Source organism: Lagopus muta, chromosome 14 (genome assembly GCF_023343835.1).
Source record: "Lagopus muta isolate bLagMut1 chromosome 14, bLagMut1 primary, whole genome shotgun sequence".
NCBI classification, from domain to species: Eukaryota; Metazoa; Chordata; class Aves; order Galliformes; family Phasianidae; genus Lagopus; species Lagopus muta.
In genome coordinates, this window is record NC_064446.1 from 3,911,563 (window position 1) to 3,933,724 (window position 22,162).

Here is a 22,162-nt window from a genome sequence, read left to right on the forward strand (position 1 = left end):
ATTTTATTTCTTCCACAAAAGATTTTAGTTGTGTGTGTTTGAGCATATTAGAGCTCGTAGTTCCCAGCAGGATATTTAGCTTGTACATACATGGATGTTCTGTATAAAAACAAGATCTTTAACAAGCTACCTCGTTGAATATGTGTCTTACGACTATTAGTATTAAGTGTCAATGTGCATGTGCTGTGTTCAAGGTTTGTCATGTCAGTTCCTGCTAGGAGATCTGAAGCTCAGAACAAATGCCATTAAAAGAAATATGGTTTTGTCTTTGTCTTCTTGGTGATGAAGACGTGTAGATGCAATGAAGAAGTCATCTTTGTACCCTTTTGGAGCACTGTCCCTTCAGCCCCCAGGAATTGGTGGTTTGAGGACCACTTGCACTGTTTCTCCTCTCTGTACAGATAGTCTTAATTTGTCTTGGCATTTAAAAATATAGAAGATCCTTGCCAAAAAAACAACTGGTTTTACTGAGGTCAATAATCAGAGGAGCAAAAACAGAGACTTCAGGTAATCTAATGTGGTACTATTTAAACTTTCATCATGAAGAGATTGTGTCTAGGAAGTTCTCCCATGTATGTGTTAAGAAATGAGTATTTAGTTGTACCCTAGTTATTCTCCATATCTTCAAGGCACATTCATCCATCTTAGTTGTTGCAGGACTGAACACCTTCCTAAATGTGTTCCTGTGACATACAGTGTATGATTAAGCTGATAACCAAGTTCCTGGTATATACGGAAGTTAGTTATTTTTCTCCTGTAGCAAGTCTGAAGTAGCTTTCTAGTTTCATTAAAGGTAGGTGGCCACCAGGACTGAAGACCAATGTGACGCGTTACTGTAAGCATTGCTAATAACATATGACTAAATTGAAATAGCCTTCTGAGCATTTCAAGTTCATAAACAGATTGTATGCTCACATTGTATGCATGTAAATGTAAGGGCCAGAACAGGAAAACGTTCAACTGATAGAGTGAATGGTTGTCAAGGTATCTGTCTCATACCTTAGCTAATGGGTTTATTGTCTCAGCTGCTTACTTTAGATACTAGAATAAACATTTCAAGGGCTTTTTTTTTTTGTTTTTGTGCATTAAAACAGAACTTCAAAGAGTTTTAAAAAAAAAAAAAATTGTTATTCTTTATAGCTGTTGGCATGAAACACATCCTAAATCTCCCAGAGTTGTTCTAATATATCAGTCTGCTGTAGCGGTGTCTGTGCTGGTTCAGGATGAGCTTTGTTTCCTGGACTAGAGGAAATACAGCCTGAATCAAGCTGGCTCTATTTCTCCTTTGCAGTGTGAATAACTAGTACATGATGATGACTGACATTATTTCTGTGTAGCTATTCCTGGGCCATGTAAATATATCAGTTTTTGGACTCCTCAGTTTTCAGGAAAGACAAGGAACTACTAGAGAGAGGTATAAGGATGATCAGGGCCCTGGAGTGTCTCTCTGATGAGGAAGGGCTAAAAGACCTGGAATTTAGCCTGGAGATAAGAAGACTCGGGGCAGGGGGCAGGGCAGAAGGGGGAAGGAATCTTATATCAACACTTTAGAAATATCTAAATTTCAAGAGGATGGGGCCAGGCTCTTTTCAGTGGCAGCCAGCAACAGGCCAAGGGGCAACAGACACAAACTGGAATAAAAGAACTTAACTCTGAGAGTGACAGACCACTGGGAAAAGCTGCCTGGAGAGGTTGTGGACTTTCCTTCTCTGGAGGTCTTCAAAACCTCTTGGATGCTTTCCTCTGCAACCAACTCCAGTGAACTTGCTTTAGCAGAGAGTTGGACTCCATGACTTCTGGTGGTCCCTTCCAAGCCCTATGATTCTGTGCCCAGGCCTTGTAAATCTTCTTTTCAGAAACATTTCATGTTTTGTAAGGATACAGCAGTCCTGATTTGACCTGATAGGACTAGCTGTCTATTCTTGACTTTTTACTTCATTATGTCTGGTATCCTTTACTGAGTCTGATATAGATCTGGTGTAGATATTAAGGGGTTGAAGTCTTTTTGCCTAGGGGTTTTTGGTTATTTGAGCCCTTACTGTGGTGGATTTTTTTGAGATATCCGTACTATAAGTGCTGGCAGGTGAATATCAGACAAGCTGCAATTTCTAAGACAAAGACAGGTAAAGATATGAAGTTCTAAGACAAAGGCAGGTCAAGATATGAATATGTGCCAAAGTGGAAAGTCCTGCCTAAAGCTAATCTTTAAGCTTCTGTTCAACGAAATTCTGCCAGTAGCTTGTAAACAATGAAGCTAATCTTCCAGCAATGAAGTCATAATACTATCCTCTGGAAAAAATTACTGCTTCAAGATTCTGGAAGCAGTACTCAGTATGCTGCTAAGTTACTGAAAAGCTGGCCTTGCGAAATTTAGGTGTAATAATTGATCAAGCAGTTCATTTACCACATCCTGAACTGAATAAAAGTGTTCATGTCAGCTCTTTCAGTAGTTGTCTTGTTTGCAAGCATGTGTAGTTGTGGAGAAGCTGTTAGTATAGAAATATGTGAAGCATATTTTGCTAGCAGAAAAATTCCTTGTAATTGTATGGATGTGTATGTATATTTATGTGGGATAGCAAATATGTGACTAAGACTGAATCAGTACTGCTTAAATAATTGCTGATGCATCAGCAAATATCCCCTATGCTTGCCCTGCATTCTGTGCTGCTTTATGATTTTTTTTCTTACCACATAATCTTTTTCATTCAAGTGAAATTCACAAAAAAAGGTGAACTAGTTAACAAGTCAGTTTATGCTGTTGTTATAATTACCAAGTTTTGTCACTTAATGAAATTATAATGTTAGACCACTTGTAACTGTTAAAAGGAGATCTTTAGCAGTTCTGGAAAGTTTTCCTTCTCTTGTTTTTAGACAGTATTCTTGCTTTCTGGTCGTTTTTTCATGTGATCAGTGTGTGATGATGTGGCTGCCCAGAGAGGCTGTGGATGAGAAGTCCTTGCAGGTGTTCAAGGTCAGGTTGGATGGGGCCTTGGGCAGCCTGGTCTGGTAGTAGATATGGAGGTTGATGGCTCTGTGTGCAGCAGGGGGGTTGGAGCTTTGTGATCCTTGAGGTCCCTTCCAACCCAAGCCATTCTATGATTCTATGAAACAGTTGCGTAGAGTATGAAAAGGCAAGCTGGAGACAGAAGGTCTTCTGTGCATCTGAACTTTGGTTTTAAAGTAAGGCCTGATAGATAGCAATAGTTGTGTTTTTTCAGCTCTCTCTTGCCTAATTTTGTTTGGGCAAGATAAATTATTATTTTTCAATGCCAGAGATCCAGTGACTTCATTCTCTAGGAGTTAGGGGAAGTTTTTCTAATTCTTTTGTTTCACAGTCTTTATTCTTAGCAAGTGAAAGCCTCAAACACAATACAAAAGTGTTCTAATGCTTATGAAGTTTTAAAGAATTTGCCTGTGAATATTCAGCTATGTTTGTCATCTCCTGAGTTTTCATACAGTTTTCCTTTACTGTTAGTGGGGGGGGGTCCAAATCCATTTGCCTTTGTATATCTGTGCAACAATGCTTCCATTAGAGTTGGTAGCTCCCAGTTATGTTGTGTAAGACTGAAACTTTGATCACGTGCAAAATTCATGCTGTACCTCTGGACAGAACAGTGACGTGAAGCAGTGATTTTTAGGAGCAGTTGAAATATGGAGAGGTATCCTGGTGATAGGAAGGTGAGAAAAAATGTGAATTAAAAATTACATCAGCATTGAGAGTAATAGGAATTGTGCAAACCTGATAACAAGTCCTTTGTCTCAGAACTGTACGAGGAATTTCTCATCAGTTCTCCTGTTTCTATTATTCCAAACTGGGCACATGCAACTAAATATCAAAATACACATCATGTACCTCAGTGTAATTACTTTAAAACTGTATGTCTGCTGATTGTGTTTATTCAAGGCAAGCTTTTTGTACTTGTTTATCAAGAGTGGATTTGTACATGGGGAAGTAGTTAAAAATAGGCAATTGATGAAATGGTTCAGTGCATTATGTATCAATGTGACAAGCTCTTTTAGGGTAGCTTGTTTGAGTTTACGTGAAGAGTAATGTAAGTTTTTTTCCTGAGTTTCTCTGTTTCAGGCAATGAAATGGATATCTCTAGTTCTTTAACAAATATTAAACTCTAAGGAGCAACAACTTCTTTTCATCTATTTAATATCTGTACTATAAGCTTGAAATCTTGCTAGTACCTGCCTACCAGTCTTGAAAATGTTCAGATTCTCAGTTGCTGTGTATAGCTTTCTTAACAGGTGTGACTCATTGGCATGATGGATGAGGTTAACATAGGTTGAAACTTTAAAGGCTTGCTGTTAAGATAATAAGTTAAAATCTTGTGTTGTTAAAAGTCAGTAATTTGAACGTTAGAAAGGAATGTATTATAAGAAACAGCAGACAGTTGAGAAACGAGTGGAAGAAAATGAGGACACTTGTATTTCTACTGGATGTTGTCAGATATGAATTACTGATGTCCTGTACAACACCATAATGATTAATGCTGTTCTTACAGTTCCGTGCCACGTTTTGTTCTTGTGCTAGGATTAATGAGAGAGCCACCAAGACCTGTAGAGATCAAGCAAAGTAATTAACCTAATTCTCTTTTACAGATGTGATGGAACTACAAAAATCCTCTTTTTTTCTTTCAGTTTTATGAATTCAGTGCCCTGACAGTGACCCACCTGTTATCCTTTTCTATTTGTACTAGGATGGGAGGGCTTATTATTTTTTTTTTTTAAGGATGGAAGTGCTAGAAGTGGTTGGTTTCATTAGTGTCTCACTTCTTTGCTTCTGTTCAAATTCTCTAATCTCTTATGCTTCACTTATGCTTTCTCTTTGCTGTCCCTAGGTGTATCTTGTAGGCAAGGTAACCAACCTAAAAGCTTATTATTGCTTTTTCATTTTTTTTAAGCAGAGCAAACTGAAGCATGATCAGTAAGGGCACTGGCTACTGTCTACAAGTACTTGAGTGAAATGAGGGAAGAGAGGCATAAATTCTATATTACATGGGTATAAACTATCCACAAAGAAACTTAACATTATGAGGTGATTTAGACTAGACAACATTTTGAACATCCTCCAATATGACTTTTGGGGTCCAGACACAGGATGAATGAATTATATGTATGTCTATAATCTGTTGGTAGTCTTCAATCTTGGGAAAATAACTAAAGAAAAATGAATTTCATTTAAGCTCAGTTTTGAGCCTAGTTTCATTAGAATTTTTATTTTATATAACCTTCCTTCAGCTATATTCATCAGCTGTTTTTAAGTTTGCTCTGATATTTGCAAGTTTTTTTTAGTTTTGCCAAGTTTTCCCGCACTGGATATACATATAAAATGAGTGTTGTGGCTTAATTACCTATGACTGAGTCATGACAAAAACTAAGTTTATATTAGGTGGATTGGACTCTTGCAGCATGTCTACACAGCACCCCTGGCACTGAGGAGGAGAGTGAGTCACTGGTGGTGTATAATGAATCCTATCAGCCAGATGATTATAACTAAGTTGCTTTAATAAAATTGTAGAGCTACTTTGATCTAAAGTTAAGCCATATTTCTATATGAAATTGTTTTATCCTGGCACTTTGTTAAACATAAGCCAGTGAATCATCTTTATTGCTATTCTTATAAAGAGGTAGATTTCTAATTTGAAAGAGAAAGTTCACTCATGGGTGGTAGGAGCATTTCTTTATAGCCTCTTGCCTGATGTGTTACTGGTCTCAATAAGCTGACTTTTTTTTTTATCATGGCATGCTAGTGTGAATAACAGACTGTGCACAAGCATGCTTTGATGAGGACAGTTCCTACTTACTGATAGGAACGTTAAGATATCACTGGTCTCATAGTGAGAGTCTTAATGACGTTACATCTCTATGTTACTCAAGAAAAATGCATTCCAAAATAATGTAGCTGACATATGCCTGCCATCTTTACTGTGCAGAACCTTTTGACCATGATCAAGATCTTAAAGCATGGGCTACTTCAAATCGGGATCTTCAAGGAACTGTTTTTTGACAGTTATCCTTTATTATGAAGTTTTTGCAAAATACCAGTTAAATCACAATCCAGACTGTTTGATATATGATACAAGATCTAAATTTCAAATGTAAGGCGCTGAGCTCATTTTTTCAGTTGTTCTAATTAAAGTCTCCAAATCCATATCTGGAAAATAATCATAAAAGTACTTGTGCACAGTTAGCTGGACTTTGTGAAGAGTTTTGTTATGGGTAGATGTTATCTAATATACCAAAGTACCTTATCTGTAACTGCTGTATATTTTACTTCCCACTTGGCAGGTAATCTTGGGATAGTTAATAGCTAATTGCTTTAGTTCAACTCTTCAATTTTTAACCACCTGTCTCCCTCCTGCCAAAAGAAGTATTCCACTTTAAACTTCTTGTTGATTCCAGGACTGGAGGACTGATCCCAAATTATTTGTAAACATGACTTAATTGAGAGTTGAACTTGCTTAGGGACAAAAGAAAATTGAGGGTGTAATTTTTCAGCTGCATTGTCAAGAGGAATTTGCAATTCAGAGAAATATTTTTCTTTAATCTTTCTTGCCTCAACATGTGCCTTATTCTCACCACCCTCATCTCCACCATCAGCTTTTGTAACCCTGATATACACTTTCATGTAATAGAGTAAGCTGTTAATGTGTTGAAGTTCTGATGAAAGGAACTCGTGCACATAACAATTTGTTTTGGCAAGTGTGTCAGAAGTAAACCTTTCCTTGATGTGTCAATGTAGAAGTAAACACTAGAGGAAAATGCTGTAGAAACAAATACGAATAGAGATTGGACATAGAAGCTCTAAGTTTACAAATGGAGTCTTAATGTTTGCTTGATAGAAATTAAAACCAAACAAACATGAAGTTTCCCAAATACTTAAAAGGTCTCCCTAATAAGCCTTAAAGTAAAACAGAAGATACAGAACTGAAGTGATGAGGTGATTGCTTCCCCTCACATTTTACCTTCTTGAAAGGCTCTGAGATATATGAGAATTCTTCACACTGAGGTGGCAGGTCTTGGGATCCCACTTAATTTTTGACCGCAGTAATAACTGGGAACTCTGACAGCGATCAAAGTCTTTTTGTCTTGACCAGGCATTAAGTAACACTTTGATTTGTGGAATACTTGGAAGACATGATTTGGCTACTTCACATCACATCGAGCCTTGACCTCCTATGTGCATAGCTTTCTGAGACTTAGTCTTGCGTACTTAGAAGGATTGTCTAGTCAAGTGAGAAGCAGTAGCTTCCAGAACACAGAATTACTCAGGTCACATCAGGCTGTCTGTCACCAGATCAATTGATTTGCCTGGAGCAATCTTAGTGCAGGAGGTTGTCAGGAAGGGATCACTGTCTGAATTATTCTGTGGTGAGCCAGACCGAACCATGGTCTGAACGGCCTTGTTTGCTTTCTGCTTCACGATTTTCATATATATGGAGCATTCTTCTAGCATGAACTATAGCAGGAAACAGAGCCTCTGGTCATTACCTGTCTTGGGTTGGAATGCACTGTGTACTATTTATTTTCACCTAGTCATCTGCCATGGGATCATAGAATAGGTGAAATGCTAATAAAAGTCTGCCCTACTTAGGACAAAAGAAAATGCAACAAGTAAAATTTTATACCTTGCTTCCTATTATGCGGCAATTTGGGAAAATTAGTATTTGTTGACTAAGTTTTCTAGTTGTTGGTTCCTTGTATTTGAAGTTTTTTTTTTTTATCTGTAAGACTTGTGCCATAAATAGAACTGAATAACCATTCCACTTCTTTAGGTGCTTACTAATTTACTGCTTAGTAAAAAAAAAAAGCAAAACAAACAAAAAAAAAACCTGAAAGGTACTGAAATTACCTGCAGTTTAAGCACTATGGGTATATGGATTTTTTCAATAACTAGAAAGTAGATTATCTAATGGATCAACAGATTTTATTTCCTTGTTTGTTGGATTTATTTCTCACAGGAACTAAAATAAACACTCATTGGCAAACCAGATTTCTCTGTGAGAAAAGTCCAGAAGCTGCCCCATCTAAGATAAAATCCATTTCCAATAAGCTCAAAATTAACCCTACTGAAGCTGCTGAGGTTGAAACTAAGAGTCCTAATCAGGTTTTTAATGGAAAATAGTTGTTTTCTGTGCTTTGGTTTAAAACATATGAAGCTAACTTGCTCTGAAAGTACAGAATGAAGGCTGACGCAAAGGAAACTTACAGAGCAATGGATGACACATTGGTATTGGAGTAGAATAACTTCTGGATCTTCTGAGTATTTCTTTTTTTTTATTATTTACTTTCTTTCTTTTTTTTTTTTTAACTTTAGCAGTACACCAATTCCTAGTCACTCTAGACTTGGTCTTGCATTGGTGATAGTGCTCTGGGATGTGCTCAGCACTTGAATTCTTTGCTAATTTCTTTACATTTGTTCTCAATTCAGTAGGGAGAAAGCTCTTCCATTACTGCTAATGAAAGCAAGAGAATGGTGCTTATTACAGGAGAGACATCAACTTGACCATAATGATTTGTTTTCTCCACAGAAATAGTGCTCTCACATGAAGCCAATAGGAGGTAGTTAAGTTTAATTTGCCAAACAAATATACTGAAAATTATGTTGTATCCTATATAATTTTTTTCATATGACACCAACTTTTCCAATTTCAACAAATAATTACTAAAAAAAATTGAATCTTTAAAGCAATGTAAAGTGCTAATTTTTCTTAAGACCAAAAAATAAGAAGATTGCTTTTTGTCCATACATTGCTTGTGCAGTGCTATAACATGACTGAATTGGCGCTGGCTCAAGTTAGAAAAATCACTTGTGTGAAGCATCCGTTTATTTCTCAAAGGCTTTGAACTGCTCTTTAACTCCAGCAATTACAGCATGTTTTCCTTTTTGGACAGCACAATAAGTAGTATTAACTGCTAGATGGCCATCATCCTTAAGAGATTGGATGTTTTCCTTTGCAGATCAGTTTTTATTAAAGTGATTGCAGATATATAGTAGAGATTTATTCACCTCAGAAGTTCAAGGAATTGACAGGCTTGACACTGCTTCTTCCCACCTGTAGTGTTGTGTTTGTTTGTTTTTTTTTGTGGTTTTTTTTTTTTTGTGAGGGAGTGGAGAGTGGGTGGAAGGGTAGAAAAGCTCTGCCTTTGTTCTACACGTTTATTTTGATGATCCTTTTTAAGCCACCACTCGTTTCTGCCTGAGAGGAATGTTTAAGATGTTCTCACTGTACTGCTTTTAGGGTAATTACATTTCTAGGAAATGAATCAGGCTGTTTAGCTAGTTTAGATGCATGGCTCGTTGGCTTACTTTTTGAAAGTGACTGCTTATTTAGGTGCTCTCTTGTCTGATCAATACCAGTGAAATTGTTTCCCTTTCCTTAGGATCTGTATGACATGCGGAAATTAGAACAACAGGACCTCTCCTGGGCTCCATCAGGAGAGGGGTGGCCAGCAGGGACAGGGAGGTGATTGTCCCTCTCTACTCGGCTCTTGTGAGGCCCCATCTGGAGTACTGTGTCCAGGTGTGGAGCCCTCAGTACAAGAAAGACATTGAGATTTTGGAAAGGGTCCAGAGGAGGGCAACTAAGATGATCAGGGGGCTGGAGCAGCTCCCCTATGAGGACAGGCTGAGGGAGTTGGGCTTGTTCAGCCTGGAGAAGAGAAGGCTGCGGGGTGACCTCATTGCAGCCTATCAATACCTGAAGGGAACCTACACCCAGGAGGGGAGTAAACTCTTCAAAAGGGCTGACAATAGCAGGACTAGGGGAAATGGTTTTAAGTTGAAGGAGGGAAGATTTAGGTTGGATGTTAGGGGGAAGTTCTTTACTAGGAGAGTGGTTAGGCCCTGGAACGGGCTGCCCAGGGAGGTTGTGGATGCCCCATCCTTGGACGTGTTTAAGGCCAGGTTGGACGGGGTCCTGGGCAACCTGATCTAAATGTGAATGTTTGGTGGCCCTGCTAGGCAGGGGGGTTGGAACTACATGATCCTTGAGGTCCCTTCCAACCCGGTTGTTTCTGTGGTTCTGTGATTTAGGTATAAACTTCTGTGGATGTTTAAAAAAAAAAAAAAAAAAACATACATGAATTGTTGTTATCACTGAGCAAGGGAGAAATTGGTACTTGAGGGTTTCGTACACATCACAAAGCAGTTAGCGTGTCTCTCCCTGAAAAAAACTGAACTCAAATGCTTCAGTGAAGAGAATTCAACTGAAACAGTGGAACCCTTAAGGACATTCATTCTGGGTGGTACTATGTCAACAGAAGAGATATGAGGTTAACAGGAAAAACTGTGGCAGTGAGGGGCCCCCAGGATGGATCCAGCAGCTCAAAATCACACCTCAAGCAAAGCTCTTCAGTGTAACCTTCCTTCTCCACCCTTACAACACATCTCACTGCCAAAAGTAAGAGTTTTCTGGTTCAGTATCTTATTAGAAGTGGTTTGGAACTGTACATAAAGATTGCCCTTTTTGATTTCTGCTATGTTTAGGGAAATACAATAGTGCACTATAATTATAAACAAAGAAGGTGGCATCAAAGATGCCAGACTCCATTATCTTCCTAGTTGGAACAATGTGTAGGCCCCACAGTTCTTGGCTTGGTGGGTTAAAAGTGTAGTGACTCGCATAAAATCTTAGCCTTAGGAGTTCTTGTTCCTTCTGATAATCAGTAATTTAATTAACTCAAATATCTGAAAACTGATGAAAACCAAACAGATTTAATTTGCCATTCCTTTAACTGGTGTAATTGGAGCACACTTAGTTCCGTTGCAAGATGAAACGTGTTGACCTGGGCTATGTAAAGAAAGCGATCATTGTTTTTAGATTAATGAGAATCTTTCAGCAGGATAACAGTCCAAGGATTTCTCCAGTGATGACAGTGAGAAAAAATAAATAATACACCTGTTAAAGCATCTAAGTTCTCTTTAAGTTTTTTATCTAGAATCGATCTTGTGCTGTTACGGAACTCCTAATGAAATTAAAATAACAATTGACCTAAAAGCTGTCAACCACTGGGTGGACAGATTTACATTTGAATGGGTTTTCCTATAACAGCTGGGTATTGGCTTATTATGAAATGTAGATTTACTCAATGTGAAGAGTTTTCTGTTTCTGATGAACCCACAAATGATAAAATGATAAAATCTGAGATTATGCGTGTGGAAGAATGGGTTTGAATTACTCCAGTCATTGACTTGTGGAAAAGTAAGAAAGATTTTTGGTTTTATTTTGAAAGTCATTATAGTAAAAATTCCTGATGCTTCAACATACTTTTATGCTTGCGAAGTTATCTTTTCAGCAATGGAAAGAAAATGCTATGAACTTTGTCCATTAGATATTATAGTTTGCTCAAGAATTATGGTTTTGAAAACTGAAGTTCTTGTTTTCCCTTAAGTATTGAGCATAATAAAATGAAGATAGATAACATCACAGAAAGATAGCAGTTGGATAATTGAAATTATCCTACTTGGCTCAATTAGTTGCTTTTTTATCTGAAAATTGACTGCCCACTGATCTTACCATATGATGATGATGATTTTTTAAAGTCTTTTTAACCTCTATTAAACGTTTCTGTGCATGGAATATACATGTACGTAATTATGTTCCAGAATGTGCCATTGACTAGATCAGATATCTTTGTTTTACAAGGCCAAGATTTATATTTTTGCACTAAAAATTAACTAATCTGCAATGGAGTTAGTTTCTGAAGATATAAGCAATAAAAATGAGATGTTATTGACTGCTTCTGTTATGTCTCATAACTGAAACTTCTTTGTGGAAAGCAATAGGAAGGGATGGTCTAGTTCTACCATCCCTACCTACCACCATTTCATCTGTGCTGGTATTGTTTATAATTATAGTGCACTGTTGTATTTCCCTAAACATAGCAGAAATCAAAAAGGGCAATCTTTATTTACAGTTCCAAACCACTTCTAATAAGATATTGAACCAGAAAACTCTTATTTTTGGCAGTGAGAAGTGCTGTGAGAGTGGAGAAGGAAGGTTACACTGAAGAGCTTTGCTTGAGGTGTGGCAAATCTTCCTTCCTCTTTCCTCTTTGCAACTAAAACAGCATTTGTGTATTCCTTTGTATTTTTAGGCTTCCACATAATATTTAGCACTGGATCTTTATTACGATATATGTCTGACAATTGGAGGGAAAAAAAAAGGTGGTGAAAAATGGTGTAGAAGCATCTTTTAGTGGAGTTGAGGTTTTAAAAAATGCTATCATAGGAAGTTATTCCTATGAAACTAACAGTACAGTTTAGGAATTACGAAGCCTAACTCTTAACACTGAAAGTAATAAGTGACTTAAGTCTCTACATCAGCTGCACTCAAGAAGTTGGGTGAAATCATAGAATCATGGAATCAGCAAGGTTGGAAAAGACCTCCAAGATCATCCAGTCCAACTGTCTACCTGTCATCAATAGCTCCCACTAAACCATGTCATCCCTCAGGACATCTAAATGTCTCTTGAAAGCCTCCAGAGGCAGTGACTCCCCTGCTTCCCTGGGCAGCCCATTCCAGCACCTGACCACCCTTCTGGAGAAGTAGTATTTCCTAGCGTCCAACCTGAATCTCCCCTTGGAGACGGCAACTTGAGGCCACTCCCTCTCATCCTATTGCTAGTTACATGGGAAAAGAGGCCAACCTCCATCTCACAACCTCTCTTCAGATAGTTGTGGAGAGCTGTAAGGTTTGCCCCAAGCTGCCTCTTCTTCAGAGGAAATATGGGGAGCAGCTGATGGAGCTGGGATTAAGACTTGTGCTCCAGACCCCTCACCAGCTTCACTGCCCTTCACTGGACACGCTGCAGAACCTTCATGTCCTTCTTGTAGTGAAGGGCCCCAAACTGAACACAGTACTCAAGGTGCAGCCTCACCAGAGCTGAGTACAGAGAGATGATCACCCCTTGCTCCTGCTGGCTGCACTATTTCTGACACAAGCCAGGATGCCGTTGGCCCTCTTGGCCACCTGGGTACGCTGCTGGCTCATGTTCAGCTGACACCAACCAATACCCCCAGGTCTGTTTCCTCTGCACGGTGTTCCTGTAGCGCTGCCTGGGGTTGTTGTGGCCAATGTAAACAAATATTATTTTTGTTTATATAGATTCTCTGGGGTAAATTATCCTCATATATCCCAAGAATACTTATTGATGAAATTGATTTTTCTACTTGATCAAAACACTTCAGTCAATTTTCAGGGAAGTATTATGGACTGTACATCACATGTATTATAATCACGGATTATAACACTGGCAACTCTCATGTAATAGAAGTTTCTAATAATGATCCTTTAAGGAGTTTGCCACTGATGGCTCCTGGCAGCATCCCTAGATTCCAATAGTGAGGACTATGCTTCTCTGCAAAAGGGTTGTTTGCAGTCTTGTCTTCCTTCATCACCTTCAACAAAATAACTTCTGTTGCAGGATTTTGGCTGCGCTTCATGGTTGTGTCTATTTGTTTTCTTACAGCCTGCCACTCAAATACGTAGCACTTAATAAAATTATAAAAAATGTCAGGAAGAAAAATACTGTATGTGAAAAGTAGGTAGGCTTAGCAGTGGTTGGAAAACTAAGCTGAGCAGATACTAAACTGAATGTATATAACTGTCAGCAGTGAACTGAATAAATACTATGGAACTGAACTAGTACTGAAAGCTGAACTTTCCCTTTGGACAATTCTTGCAATGTATATTTGAATGATAGTCTCATTAGAAGAAATCAGGAATGTTCTTTCTCTTCTGTCCAGATGAGTTTCTGCGACATCAGGGCATTCAGATTTGTTTAGGAAAACTGGGGAAATTCTCATTTTCCATGATTTTTTTTTTTACATGCTGTACTTCCTTACAGATTAAGGAAAAGCCGTGTCTTTGAAGATTCAAGTGCTTAGCATAAATATTTTCATGTACTTCATTGTTTTACCATGTTTAAATCAAGCTTGTCACAACTTAGAGCGTAAGAACAAAATGAATAATTTTTTAAGCAATTTCAATCCAGTTTATCATAAAAATTCCAAGTTAATTCCAATACACTTCACAAATGTTGTAGCTCTTGAAACAGAATTGATATAAACCAACAGAAGCAATCTTGCTTATCTCAGGTTTATAAGATTATGCTTGTCCTGCTTCAATTTGCAGGACTATCAAAACAGAAGAATGATTTACTCCTTTCTTTTGTAGCTTCAGAGAGTTTGTGTTTTGTTATTTTAAAGACAGATGGGGTGGAGTTGAAGCCCTCTGTCCAACTTGAAGGCTGCAGCAAAATAACTTTAAGGTCATTTTTTTTTGTGTGTGCATTTAGAAGCATCCAAGGTGGGCAGGGAAAAGGCTGTTTTCTTCAGCGCTGAGCCACGCCGACATACTCGGAGGTCTTAAAAACACTGTTGCACTCAGTTCTGCAAGTGTAACCAACATTTGCATTTATGTATTTAGGAAGCATGGTAAGAATCAAACGTATTATAATTTTAAGGTAAATGGGGAAAATAACTTTTAGTATAATAAATTGCAAATTAAGAAAGAGTAGGGGCTTTAGTGATGACGAATCATTCAAATCAAACAAATGTAATTATTTTCTTAAATCTGAGTCAGGCAACCAGCTCTCAGAATGCTGGATCTTTTTGATAGCTGAGATCCTGCTCCTACTGCTTCTATCACAAGTATTTCTTTCAGTGACGGGCGTTTAGATGTTTCCCCACTCCTGTAACTGCTTTGATAGGGAATCAAATTTTCCTGTCCTACGAAGTTACCCTACAAGTTTTCTTTGACTTGTAATTTAGTGATCAGGTTTTAATCCATGTTGGAACTCCAGATTATACATGTTTACTCCCTTCTGGGCATTGGTACTATTATAAATCAATGTGAAGACTCTGTGATTCTGTTTGTTAAAGATGAAGTTCATTTTTCCTTTACTCTTTGAGATATAATATTGCAGTCAATACCAAGGCAGAGAAGCAGTGACTCAAATGAAACTGTCATAGGTAGTTTAAGAAATTACTTCAAGATAACTTGGATATGAAGAACAATCTGAAATGTTTTCTTTGTGGGATCAGAAATCCTGATTTATTGGGATGTAAATTCATGTAGCTCAAGTTTATCAAGATCTTGTTGTATTATGGTGAAGAGAATAGATGCAGAAAGCTGAAGTATGAAATAGGAAGGCTGATGTTCAGACATCCTTTGTAGTTGAGATTTCTGTTCAAGACCTCAGACAAAACTGCTAATTCCCTGGGTTTCAAACTGCTTGATTTAGTAAAATGAACGTCTGTTCTTGCTGTCTTTGAGTAGTGGTGCTGTTGTAATCCTCCTTGCATCGGTGTTAAACAGTCTCACGTACTGAGGAAAGCAATTTCAGGTGGCACGTAGTGTGCTGTCTGCTGCGGCATCCAACTCCGGAAGCTCTGACGTTTGGTTATCACTTACACAAGGCCAGCTAGTTGTCAAAGCCCACCAGCAGCCCTGCTGCACTGACAATCTCCATGTGAACGGGCTTTATAGAAGACACACACTCATGGAGGGCCTGGTTCTGTTAAATGTCTACAAACCCAGAAGTTACCATAGATTATGACAGTGCTTAACAGTAATAGCACCTGATCTAGCTAAAATAAAAAAATTGTCACAGCAGTGTATTAGGAACTCTTCTAGTAGCAGTGGAAAGCAAGCTGCATACTCTGAACGTCTTGTTTTTCCTCCTTCAGGTTGATGTTTCAGACTTTGTTTCTGGACTGGAGAGAGATTTGCTTCTGTAATCAGAAAGTTAAAAATACACCTGCTGCTGCTGTAAAATCTGTGGATACTTGCAGTACTACAGAAATGGCCTGTACTTAAGCTGATTACCTTTATGCTTTTTTTTCCTTGTCTCCATCCATAAACCAGAAGTTGTTGAATAGTTAACAAAAAGAGATTATTTGAGAAATCAACTAGAAAAGGTTTTGCATACTTATTTTGTGGTCTCTAGCTGGTGGAAGCTACGTTATGTTTGGATCGCTTAAAATCTGCTTTTAAGCCAAAGTGGTTAAGTGTGATTCAGTAGATATGAAGTGCAAGCTGTATAGTAAATGGGTAAAGGCACTTCCAGAGGAAATTGGCCTGAGAACAGATAAGAGTTTGTCACTCAGCTTGATCTCTATGTAGACTTTTGTGATCTGTCTGTTGTCTTGAGTGGAACCTATGTAGCTATGGGTAGCACAAAGCTGAAAACAGATCAGCTTTGCTGAAGGTTTGTGCTTGTTAGCTGTGCCTGGTGTTGTATTAGCTGCAGTTATGCAGCTTCTTCTTGAGTCAGAACATAAGCTGAGCTCAGCAGAAGACGAGATACAAACTGAAATAATTTGCTTAATTGAGAGTTAAATTTCAAAATGCATTTGAGTATCTGGGACTAGTTAAAAGAGATTTGCAAAGGTAGATAGGAGTCCAGAGAGAGGCTTTTAACTATCTCTGCAAACATAGAATTTCTAGTGTGGAAAATTAAATGCTTAGCAGCTTTCAAGGAAACTTTACAACCACAGTGTTTGAAAACTCAGCTTCAGCACGGTGTGATTGTCTCATATGAGAGCTGACACATTAAGGAACCAAATTTCTTTTGCTATGAGAGGTTACATACTTATGCGGTATGGCATTCAACTTTTTTTCTTGCCGTGGTATTAAAGACTCAGTGACTTAATGTATAAAACATAACAGCCAATACTAAATGCAGAGAATTATGAGCCTTTGCTTTTTATAAATATGTGGATAATATTTGAAAAGCTAATTTTTTAATCCACTGAATATTGGTGCTAGTATATTAATTAAAATCATTGTCTTTATTAAAATAAATTAATGGTGAAAACCATTTGATCTGCTTACATTACCCTGGCAGAAAAAAAGATTATTAACTAATCCTCATCTTTGTCTTTTAAATTATCCTTACGCTAAGAGCTTCTATGCTTGCATTAGTTTGATCTCACCAGTTATTTTAAGATAAACAGAAAACAAGAACGCTTCTATGAGACTTAGCTGAAATGACTGGATTGCCCTGAACTATGGGCAGCTTAAATGGCACCAACTGAGACCTTACAGTTTCTAACTAATGCAGCTTTAATTCAAATGTCATTTGGCCTAGACCTGCGCAGTTGTTGAAGTAACAGACTTGCTTTATAGAATAAAAATGTTTAAATCAAGAACTTCTCATAAACTGGAAGATGCAAATTAATTCTGTATTTGGAAAACAAACAACTCTTGAACCCTAACCATGCTATATGTGGGATTTTGCCAAATGCACACGGCTGGGTTGGGCTGTCTTCAAGATGACTTCAGGTGTCCACTTTATTAGCACTTGTGCTAATGTCTTATTGGAAGTATTTATCTATCCGCTCTCAAACTGAGTGCACAGGAGAAGGTTCAAACATACTGCTTAAGTTTCTGTCACAGTAGATCACAAAGTTAATACAGATGACATTTCAAAATATTACCAAATTATTTAACTTAGGATTTGGTAAGCAATGTGAATAAGTAGCTAGTAAATGCTGTGCCAGAGCTGCTTTTTTCATCTGCTGTGAAGATCGTTTTTTAATTTGCTTTTCCATCTTCCATTCTCAAAAAGACTTTATTGTAACTATCACTGATGTAAATGATGACCTAAGACTTTGAAATGAATGTTAAAATATAAAAGTTAAAGCATCACTAAAGAATAACAAAGCCCAACCATTTCTGATGGCTAAACCAGGCTCCACTTAAGAGACAACAGATGTTTTTTTCATCTACTATAATTTCAATTTTTGGTAAGACTCCAGGAAGAACAAACTACATGTCTAACTTCTATCTGCCAGAGATGAGAAACTGCTTTGAAACTGTGCCAAGAAAATTCAAAACTAGTTTGTACAGCACATGGATTCTATGGGTAAAAATTACATGGTGCAGCCGTGGTTTTGGACCTTACTTCATTCAGCTTTGATTCTCCTTGTTTATCTGTGCATAAATGTACACAGTGCCACTTGGGAGGTCTGATTCCAGCTTTATCTCAGAAGTTTTAGGTAGGTTTTTCTGAACTTAAAATGAAAGTAAAATATTTCATTAAAAAATACTTGGCCACTTCAAATACCATGTTGATGTTAAATTCTGGATGTTAGGGAAAGACAAAGAATAAACTTTATCTTAATTACCGCATTAATAGTGTATAAAAATGACCTATGAAGAGGGGCAAATTGGTCTTACAAGTAGTAGAGTGTTTAATTCAGTTGAATTAACCAGGTTGCTCCAAAAGTAATGACTACTCCTATTTACAGCAGAATGGCTGTTGTAACAGTCACTGATACATTGTCAATGACAGTCAAGAATGGCCTTTCCTCCTCGTGTTTGGTCAGTGTTTAAAGTTCAATACGACTGTTCTTTTCTCATTAGTTCACTATTAACATTCACATTTGAAATGCTGTCAAACTTCACCATACATCAGTGGCTGGACCTGAAATATTTTGCAACCATCTATCTGCTACTCTCTTTTTGATGGTCACTGACACAACTAGTAAACTTGTTCACGTGTCTGTCAATAGTTATGTTTCTGCAGATAGACTAAATATCTTCAAAAAATTTTTAGCGATTAAAGAAGAAGGGATAAACTGACAAGGTGACTTTCTCAGATTGATTTTTTATTTTTAAATTCTAAGTATCTAAAACAGTTTCCAGATGTAAACATAAACATCGTGTCACTTCTGAGGTCCCAGGATTTTGGCGAGTCTGCCTGGATTAGAACAGAATTGACTACCAAGTCAATTAAAAACTGCTAATTTGTTTAGATTAGCTGAGCCAGAAATACTTGATGTCATTATTACTGCTTTGGGCGGAGACCACAAGAGATGGATATCTAAGCATACCTTAAGTTGTGTATGAAAAAATAATCTGTTAATTTTTTATATTTGGTTCTATCAATTGACATAAATCCTATATCGCGATAGTGAGCCAATAACTCATTAATGCCTTGATCTATTTTTGGTGTAGTTGTTTTAGTTAGTGACAATGCATTGATACAAATGAAAAGAATAATTGAATATTTTCAGATCTCTCAGCTGTGTCAGAGTGAATCTGTGACTCTGTAGGGTGATGTTGCTGCGCGTGGTACGAATGTCTGATGACGCTCAGTTATGCAAAAGCAATTAATTTTCAAGACAACAAAACGAAGTTGTAAACTCAAAATGAGAAAGAATTGAATAACTGAATAAAAGGTGGGTAAGTGATTTTTGTTATATAGCAAGAGCATCTATACGTGTGTATGTGCGTGCACTCATACATCTCAAAGCAAGTATTAAATTAAGTAGTTAAGGAAGTTAAGACAAAGTGTTGGAAGACAAATGAAATTGCTGCAGCAAGCTGGCATGTATCAGGGACAAAGGAAGCAATTGGCCTGGGATCAAAGTTTCTGAAAAACTGTTACCCTAAACTGTCAAAGAGCCACAGAAAAAAGTAAAGTGTGTGAATACCTTCAGCATTTAATATTTTGAGTTGCTTTCTTATTTTATTTTTTTCTTTGTAGAATTATTATCCTGTAATTTATATAAAATCAAACTGCACTCTGTTTGGCTGCTATTTTTGGACATAGGATTGCTCTGTTTTTGTTGCTGGAAAAATGTCTCCCAGTGTGGAGAATTGGTCTGTAACATGTGTATGTCAGTCAAAAGGTAGCATATATAAGTTAGGTGTACTTTTGTAGAAATCTATATTGTTAGCTAATGTTTTACTCTAAAAAAAAGCCATCATTTTTTTCATCCCTGTGGAACATAAGTTTCATGCATCTGAGTTGGAATAGCAGCTTATGAGTTCAGAGCTGAGTAAGGGAAGGCATCTTGTTAAATTCCCAATTACACTAATAGGTAAGGAAGGATACATCTTTACAACATTAGATGGTCTTTACTTCATGATTACTACAAAAGCAAAAATATGTCTGTTTGAGTGAGAACTAGACTGACTGTTCACATCATTGCAAGAAGATCCCATGTTGACCTCTGAATCAGCAGTGATGTTAGCTGTGGTGTAGTAGCTCAATTCCCAAACAATTTTCATTTATGTTCAGTGAAAACTAAGAAGCTAACAAACAAATAACTGAGATTTAGACTTTGTCACTTGTTATTCCTGATAATTTTGTGTCTCAAAATTAGGTCATAATTGTTTTAATCTGGGTTACTTCTTAAAATTTCTGTAGGAAATTGCTTTTGGTCATGATGTTAAACTGTCACTGATTTTCTACTTTAGCACTCCATAACGGAAGTAAACATTTGTCTTGTCACAACTAGTGGGAGTTTGTGAATGCCAGCTGGCTCTTCTGGGAGCTCCTCGGAAAGGGAACTTAAAAGAAACAAGAAAAGGCTTTATTATATATATATATATAAAAAATATATATATATTTTAACCAAGATGTCCCAGTAACAAGCCTGCCAGTAATTAAAGGAATGTAATGATCTGCAAAGTTCACTATTTCCCCTCATCACTGAAGGTGACAAGAATGTGAGGTATCTAGAAGTTATTTCCTGTTTATGAAAGAACTAAAGTAACAACCGTTTCCATTGAACTGTAAATGAGAAACAATAATACAAAAACTGCCAAAAGAAAGTAATGCACTGTGAAAGTGTGAATGCAGTCAGTACCAGCATCAGTAATGACGAGCTAAACCCATGTGCTACCGTGCCTTGTAAAAACTGTTAGAGTATCCACTGTTAAAGAAGGTGCTCCAGTTTTCTCTGATGGGCTGTGTGATGTGTGACTGAAATACAGCCCCCAAAATCAAACTATGGTGGCTGAGGACAAAGTGTAGGAGTAAATCTAAATGCAATCTATCAGGTACATCTCAGTCTCTGTTTTAATAGCATTCAGGAGTCATGACCGTTCTATGACAGTAAGGCTTCAGGTGTAGGGAATTAAATTTATTTTTTATTGGAATTCCTTCTGGGAAACTCAGATGTAGTTATGTTTCAACTGTAATAGACAAAGGGGAGGAGCAGGCACGGTGTGAAGTGCTAGGCTAGGATTTAAGTGCAACATCTATATGGCCATTGCTTCTAATATGGGACACATCTTACAAGCCAGTCATGGTTCTGGGATGTTAGCCAGTCCATGAAGCTATGTGCAGACCTGTTGGACGTGATGTGAAGCAGGAGTTTTTCAGTCTGGGAGCTCCTAAGCTGTACAGGCTTAGCCTGAAGAGAGAAGAAAGTCTGAGTCAAGTGATGAGCGGAGAGATACCTCTGAAAGGGCTGTGCCAGCCAGCTATCAACTTGCATGCAGAAGATGTATTTTGCTAATAGCAAATTTGGATTCTTCTGGGTAAATGTTGAATTTCATTTCTTATTATAAAGGCTGGAGTATCAGAAGCACAAATGCCCAAAAAGGGGACATAATTTTGAAGCAGGTCGTCGGGTGTTTGAATTAGGTACAAACATAAATATGTAAAATACATATAAATATATATAAGAATCTTAAACGTATAATCATAATATGCAGAAGACAACAGCACCCACTTTTCATGCCTTGTAACACTGTCACCAGCTGCTGTAATCCCTGATTTCAGCATCTCTGGAAATTTGGGTCTGGAATTTTTGGGGCTTCTGTCTCTCCTTATTTTCATTACAAGCATATTTTTCTGGCATTGCTTACAGATAGAATAGACAGTTATTAATGCTCTTACTAGTAAGAACTGGATGAGTACTCACAGTCTTGGAGCAATAGCTCTTGCTGTCGCTTTTCTTTACAAACTTTTGGCATAATTTCACTTAATCAGTACACTGTATAAAGCTTAGTAACAGAATTGAATCACAGAATTGTAGGGGTTGGAAGGGACCTCCAGAGATCATCGAGTCCAACCCCCTGCCAAAGCAGGTTCCCTACAGCAGGTCGCACAGGTCGGCATCCAGGCAGGTCTTGAACATCTCCAGAGAAGGAGACTCCACCACCTCCCTGGGCAGCCTGTTCCAGTGCTCCGTCACCTCACTGTAAAGAAGTTCTTGCGCATGTTTGTGTGGAACTTCCTATGCTGCAGTTTCTGGCCGTTTCCCCTTGTCCTGTCTCCACTCACCACTGAAAAGAGTCCAGCCTCGCCATTCTGCCCCCCACACCTTAGATATTTATAGACCTGGATCAGGTCCCCTCTCAGTCTTCTTTTCTCAAGGCTGAACAGACCCAGTTCACTCAGCCTT

The 22,162-nt window shown here is 37.8% G+C and overlaps 1 protein-coding gene across 1 annotated transcript in view; it reads left to right on the forward strand.

The window, feature by feature from the left end:
- SLIT3 (slit guidance ligand 3) overlaps nucleotides 1-22,162 on the forward strand; it is a 513,774-nt gene that overhangs the window by 547 nt on the left and 491,065 nt on the right. The gene's annotated exons all lie outside the window — the stretch shown is intronic.